The following is a 7301-nucleotide window of genomic DNA, read 5'->3' as shown; positions in this document are numbered from 1 at the left end:
AAGAACTAACATGTAACAAATTGTCAAATTGAAAAATGAAAAGAAAATCTTAAGAAAAATATGTATAACCAAAAGTTGTGGCCCCAACATCCAATTGATACGCGGCAAAATTCTATTTATTATTACCCAACTATCACCCTTCTACATGCAGTTAAATTAATTAAGCATTAAAGTGCTTTAATTAACTTTGAAGCAATTAATTAACGCTGATTGTGTCTTCCCTATTAGAGTACATTTTTGCTAAGCTGTCACTTTGCATTCCAATGAAATAAAGTGGAATCGTGATACTATCAAGCTGCTTTTCCAAGGACTTGTTTAATTAGATGCTTTTGGCCTTAGTGGAGAATGTAGGCAAAAATAAAATTTTTAAAAGTTAATATTTTTTGAGAAGATACAAGATATTCGAAGTTGGAACTCTATTCCCCATTATTATAATGTTATAAAATTGCCTCACTTGTACAATTATGGCACACTTGATGGGTGTGCAATTTAAAAAAAAAAAATCATGTACAAATTTACTGTGACTTATTTTATTTCAGCATGATGTCAGCCCTTAATAAGCATCTATACACACACTTACATCCCTTCACATCAAAGATTTTCCACTTGCAGGGTGCTGGGCCAATGCCAAACATGATTAATGCAAATCTTCTGATTCTTTTCCAGCTTTTATTTTCGTCATTTTTATTGAATCTTTTACCCCGTGAGTTTGTAACATGTGTCCTGTCATTTCTTTTAAATGTTCCTATATTATCAGATACTGTTGCGATGGAACACGGGGAAAAAATTATTGGTTATGTATTTATTGATTTGATTTCTGTTCATGTGAATCAATCGAGTTTCTGTACATGTACATACAAAGCTCATACAGAGCTCATGAATCTGCCTAACCAAATAAAGTTGATTGAAACGCACAAGCTGGGTTTCAACAAATGCCTATGTTACAACTCTCTCTATACCTTCTTTTGTTTTCGCATGTATATTACAATCCAGTCTATTGTTGTACAACTCAACCGTCTACTCTTTATTCAATTAAATTGAGAGGAGAATATGAATCTTAATAAAGACTCCAACACATATTTTCAAGTTTGATGAGAACATAAATGTTACCAATGGACTATGAGCCAATTGGTAAAACCCGTGCTCTCAAACCTAAGAGAGCATAAGTTGGATCCTACATATACACTTACTGAACTACATAAATTTATAACCATATTTTGTGGGTTATAAGGAACAGGACCCTGATATCTGAACTCTCTGCTTCAAATTCCAATTAGTAGCTAAATTAAGCCTTTTTCTTTCTCTTCTTTTGGTTCGTTTATGTGGACAAAGAACCAGCAAGCAAAACCTGCAAGGCTACAACATTAATTGGCAATCCCATGAGACACATACATAAAGGTACAATCAAAATAACGCAGTTAAAAGTTTTAAACAAAAATGTGTGCGTAACGTGGATGTGAGGGAAAAATCATGTGTCAATATATGAAATATTAGTGTGTGTGTGTGTGTGTGTATGAAAGCTTATTAGACAAGCATGTTTCCTTATTAACAAATAGACAAATATATGATTAGCATAAAATAGACAATTAAACACAAAGGCAATGAAATTATAAGCAACCCATATAGAGTATACTTCTTGGAACAGAGGTGAGATAAGGAGAGGGAGGAATAATGGGAAACCTATGGCATGGGTGGAGTAGGGAAGATATACAAATTCCTTAAGTAAATAGTAATAATGAAAAAAGTGATATTATTATTACTTAGTTAAATTATCTTCCCTACTCACCCATACCAAAACCTTCCCAATATCCTTCAACTCCCTCTCCATTACTCCCTATTTGCGGCTACCCAATTTTAAGCTCATTGTGATGCTCCAACTCTTGTTCGTTATGTTAGTATATATAGTGCTTTGAAGTTTGATGCATGATTCTTTGAAACCCTAGTTGACGACTCTGGTTACCTAAGATCAAAACTTTATTAAAGTTGGTTCAATCTTGTCCGCTCATTTTGGCTTTTGGTTGGTAAGGTTTCTTTATTGGAATTAGCTTCTGGCATAAGATATGTCCAAGTGTCACTCTTTTAGAATTTTCTTTTTCTTAAAGTCTTGAGTGAAAGGACATTTTGATTGACTTTGTGCCATGCATATTGATGACGTATTGCCCCACCACTTGTTAAGAGAATCCGATGGTATCCTCACTAATGGATTCAACTAATCAAGTTGAAAAGTCTATTCATGTCTTGAACAAAGTCAGATGTCCTTGGGCATAGATTCGGAGAAATTGGCCCAACTTTATCTGGGATTGGCCCACAATTAAAAAATACTTCGCAGCCCAAAATGTATGATCGTACTCACCAATTCCGTCAGTGATCACCGATGTTTTCACTATAATAATATAAAGAATAATGCTAGCCACCTAAGTGTTATTCTAGAATTTCTCTCCCACAGCATTTATCATGTAGATGGTCATGTGGTGTAACAATTAGCTTGAAACATGTGAAAGTAAAAATTGGTCATCCATTTAAGGAATATGAAATCACACTTAAAATGTCTATCATTATCAAAGCTGGAGACAACAATTCAACTTAGTGGGGTCTCCTCAAGTTTCACAAAACAAAAATAAGATCAAGCTTCAAGAAAAGTATTACAATAACTACTTAATACTTATTAATCTATGCAAATTTTTTTATTTTTGTGGGCTAGGCAGTCCTTTGCTAGGGAAGATATATAAAGGTGTGTTTAGTTTCATTTTGTAAACCAATTTTTTTATGGAGTAATGGAAATGAGAATCAGAGAATAAAAATGAGTAATGTTTTATTTATTTAAATGATCTCTATAAAATATGTTTTTAACTTTTTTATTATTATTTGAATAATAATTTCTTTGAACTTACAAATTGAACTTAGAATGAACAAAATAAATTATTTTTTTAGGGTGATTTCAGCGCTATGAGAGAATTTGATTGATTAAAATTAAATTCATAAGAAATAATTGATATTAAAAGCACACATTTAATTTATAGAAATGATTTCATCATCGTAAATGAGAAATTAACAAATAGAGGAAGAGGCATTGGAAGAAAAAAAAATAATAGTTTTTAGAGATAATCAAATCTGAAAAAAAAAATGTAATCTGAAAAATTTTATAATGTCTCACACTGGCCATCTAATTTGTCATGATGAAATTAAAAGCCCCAACACTATATCAGACGCCAAGATGTATCATTGAAACTCATTTTAATATATTTTTGCAAGATGCTTAAATCATCTTTGATAGAGTAGTGCAAACTAATTATCAAATAGGTGAAGTCTTTTCATTGATTTGAATATATTTTTAACTCTATGCTTGAATACACGCTCAGGTCAGGCTTTAGTTCGCCGGTGGGCTTTCCTATTATCCCTAGTGAGCACACAAAGAGGCTGATGGCACGATAATATAACTTTCTTCACTCACGTAGAATGCAATGATTTAACAAAATTGTGTTATATCATTTTTAAGTCTTGTTTTAAATTTACTGCTGAGCCAGGCAGTCCGTAACCATTAGCTGGCCTTAGGTTTTGGTTTGAGAGTCAAGGTCTTATTGGAATATGCAAACTCTTTCATCATTTCTTTAATTTCTTAGCCCACTCTTAGATCCTTTAGTCCATCTACGAGCATCTATCTCAAGTCCCAGTCGGCATTTAACCTGAAAGAGGCTTTTAAGATTTATCTTTAATACAATTATTGCACCCGTACCTATCAAAACTTAAAATATCACTTCTTCAACTTTATATTATTCAAGGCACAGTGTTGTTGCCAGCTTGAAAAGATGTCAGACACCGGTGATCTTCAAAAAATTTATTGTGTTTCTTTTCCTTTTGATTAACCATACATTGCTTCCCTCGTCATAGAAGCAATTGCAAGCTTATGTGTTTGGCTACATTCAGTTGTTCACATTTAACAAATACTTGCAAACAAAATTGCACGACCAAATTATGCAAGATTTGATGCTCGATCTTTGAAACCCTCACAACGTCATGTGGCCCCATTTATACTTCATACAAATCTGAAATATAAACTAAACAGATCGTGTGTGTGAGTAATCATTTTGAGGTGTGGATGCTCTCAATTTTTTTTAACACAAACACGTTATTAAGCAATGCAGTTTAATAATACTGAAAATTGACTCTATTAAATTACACAGTTTAATGGCGTGTTCGCAAGGAAAAAAATTAGGACACTCACATTTTTTTAATGTGAAGACACTGATAAATCATATGGTTTAATAGAGTCAGTTTTTAATAGACTATAAAATATGTGATTTAATAGCATGTATACACTAAACCATATTCGCAAAAAAAAATTAATAATAATAAAGACACCAAAATAAGAAAAGGACTTATATATATAAATATATATACATACACAAACATAATTTGAAAAAAAAAAAAAAAGACTTAGGTATTGTTGTTTATCATGCTGGGCTACTTCCAATTATATATGTTCCTTTGTCAGTACATTGAAATTCTAGTACTCATATTGCGTACGTATATGCAGAATTATGATCTTCTCTCTTCATATGATTAGCTATCTTTAATTTTTAAAGATTTCTCCCTCCATGACTTTTGATATCAAAATATGAGTATATTGATAATTTTAGGAAAAAGATAAATTCAACTCATATTCCTCAATGTGGCTCAAAATCCGATTTATACAAGATTATGAACGATATAAAAGGAAAACGATCAATCAATATAATTTGGATATATTTTCGTTCCATATGGCCAAGAACTCGCCTTATATATAATGATAATAGTACTTACCATATACGAATGTCATAACGGTATTGATTTTGGCTCACATAATTGCTTTTCATTATTTTGATTGAGATGATCTTCAACATTCCTGAGAATATATCTCCTAATACTATTGAATTTAGTGCTAATCTCATTTTTTTACTTTTTATACTAATCTTTTTGCAAATTGTGATTAGTAATTATTAAATAAGAAATATAGTTCATTAAATCATAATGGTATATTTTATAAATGAATGTGTGGCAAATGACTACAAAACGACCAGCACAAAAACTGTGAGCATTGGATTCGAATTCCTCCCGCACATGGGTGAGATTCTATTTAGTTTCTTCTGAAATTGCTTCTCTTTATCAACAAGTTGGGTATGGTCAAGCTATACTGCTAAGCTAATCATGAACCACACCCAAAGATATCAAAATTGTAATATCCGTCGATGCAGTCACCAATAGCCAAGAGAAGAAGGTTGGTTTGGCAGCAGTTATAACAACCTCAGAAGGCAAGATTATAGCTGCAGGTATAAACCAGTCTAAGTTAAAGGAAGACGTCAGTATTGCAGAAGCTGAAGCAGTGGAGTGGGGTCTTCAGGTGGCCAGGAAATTAGCCCTCCCATGTTTGATCATTGAATCAGATTGTAAGAAGGTGGTGGAGCTTGTTAACAACACAACGGACAGCAAAACAGCAACTCACTGGATAATTTCATAAATCCAGTTCCTCTGTAGGAATTTTCAGTCTGTTAAAGTCAATTTTGTACCTAGAGGCTGTAATGCTCATGCCCATTCTCTAGCAAAATTCGCTTTAGAGAAAGATATTGCTGCAGTCTGGGAAAACTCTTTTCCAGCAGACATACAGCTTGTATTAGACAGTGTTGTTATTCTTGTTTGAATGAAAGGTTTACTTTCTTTTCAAAAAAAAAAAAAAGACTAGCTACTTTAGTTATAACATATATTATATAAGAGTAGCAATCACAAACAAAATAATTTGCTTCAAGTATTCGTATTTTAAGGGAAATTTACAAACGTAACCTAAAAAATTTTGTTATTTTCACAACTAACCCCCTAAAAATTTTTCTATCAACATTAGCCAAAACTCCCCTCTGGTGCCGAAAATACCCCTCTCATAACTCCCTCCTCTCCTTCCTCTTCTTCCCCTCTCTCTCTCTCTCTCTCTCTTTCTCTCACCGTCGAATTCCCTCCCAACATGTTCACTCGTCGCTTGCAGCTTCCCGAAGTCATTCTTGGCAGCAAACATCACCAAAATTTCGGTCAAGAGCTGAAATTAAAGGTTAGGTCAAAAACCCTAAATTTCTATTTTCTATTCTTCTTCTATGTTGTGGTTTTTGTGTTGTGTTGGTGATAGTGAGTGAAGATTGAAAGGTTTATGATGTTGAGTGCATGGGTGAAGTTGTTGGTGTGGTGCATGGGTGAAAAAGTTGCCGCTGGCGTGGAGGAGGAGGCACGGTTGTTGTGCTGTCGCACCAAATTACAGTAGGTTTAATTTTTTTTTTCTGTCAAGTCAATTTCTTTTATTTTTGTTGTAAATGCAATGTAATAATGTTATAAATATTACAGATACATGGCGAAAATCAGAATCATCGGAAATCGAACCAGGCAAGATGTATTTTCGTTATGCCGATCACTTTCTGGGTCAAATTTCGAGCATGTGTAATTTATCTTCAGTCGTAAAAGCCATCGAGCAAATATTAACAAAGCGACAGTTGAATCTGTTCAAGAAGAACATATTTGGGCATTTCTTGGAGAGTCGAAACTTTCCATTTAGTGGGGTAATTTTGCACAATCTTTTACTGAGGCAAGTGGCTCATGAAGAAGACAGCCGTGAGGATCAGTTATGGTTTCAAATTGGTAAGCATTTGATTCGCTTGTCAATTGTAGAATGGTGCTTGGTTACTGGACTTTCCTATGTTGTGATACAGAGAATATCGTTGCTCCAATGACATCGTTATTGGAAATACCTCTTCTCCAACATCCTGTAACGTAATGCCGTTGTCATCAATATTGTCATAATTGTCGTGGATTGGAGAGTAATATTGCTGCAGCGACATTGTCCTTGGCAACATCTCTTCTTCATTATTGGGGCCAGACATATTTGCTCTAAAGGAAGTGTCTGTATCGACATGTGGCTCAATATTTTCGCTCGGAACTCGAGGTGATGTGTTAACGAATATAGGAATGCATCCAAAATTGGCTACATTAGATGCCATATGTACCACAACCCTCACCATTTCATCATCAAATATATCCATGGGCAGTGCACATATACGATATAATGTGTTACTAGACCTCAAAGTTGTCTTCATTGTGATATTATATTCATTAGGATTTATTTGTAACACCTCGTCTACTCTTGCCAAAAACTGATCGAACAGACAATTTTTCCCAACGAAAAAAACTCTATTTTTACTATTCACATACTCCATATGGCCATCCTCTAACGTCTCCCACCAACCATCATAATACAATTCAAGTACAACTGAATCCATTAAGCCTGAAAT

The 7301-nt window shown here is 33.7% G+C and overlaps 1 long non-coding RNA gene across 1 annotated transcript; it reads right to left on the bottom strand.

The window, feature by feature from the left end:
• Window positions 1-997: 997 nt before the first annotated feature.
• Window positions 998-1853, bottom strand: LOC18034946. The gene is made up of 2 exons (XR_002904315.1): window positions 1787-1853; window positions 998-1348 (listed from the first exon to the last, which is right to left on the bottom strand). It is a non-coding gene; the product is annotated as an uncharacterized LOC18034946 (long non-coding RNA).
• Between the last annotated feature and the right edge of the window lie 5448 nt (window positions 1854-7301).

This window comes from Citrus clementina, unplaced genomic scaffold (assembly GCF_000493195.1).
Source record: "Citrus clementina cultivar Clemenules unplaced genomic scaffold, Citrus_clementina_v1.0 scaffold_8, whole genome shotgun sequence".
In the NCBI taxonomy this organism is placed as follows: domain Eukaryota; kingdom Viridiplantae; phylum Streptophyta; class Magnoliopsida; order Sapindales; family Rutaceae; genus Citrus; species Citrus x clementina.
This window is presented reverse-complemented; position numbering and strand designations above follow the sequence as displayed.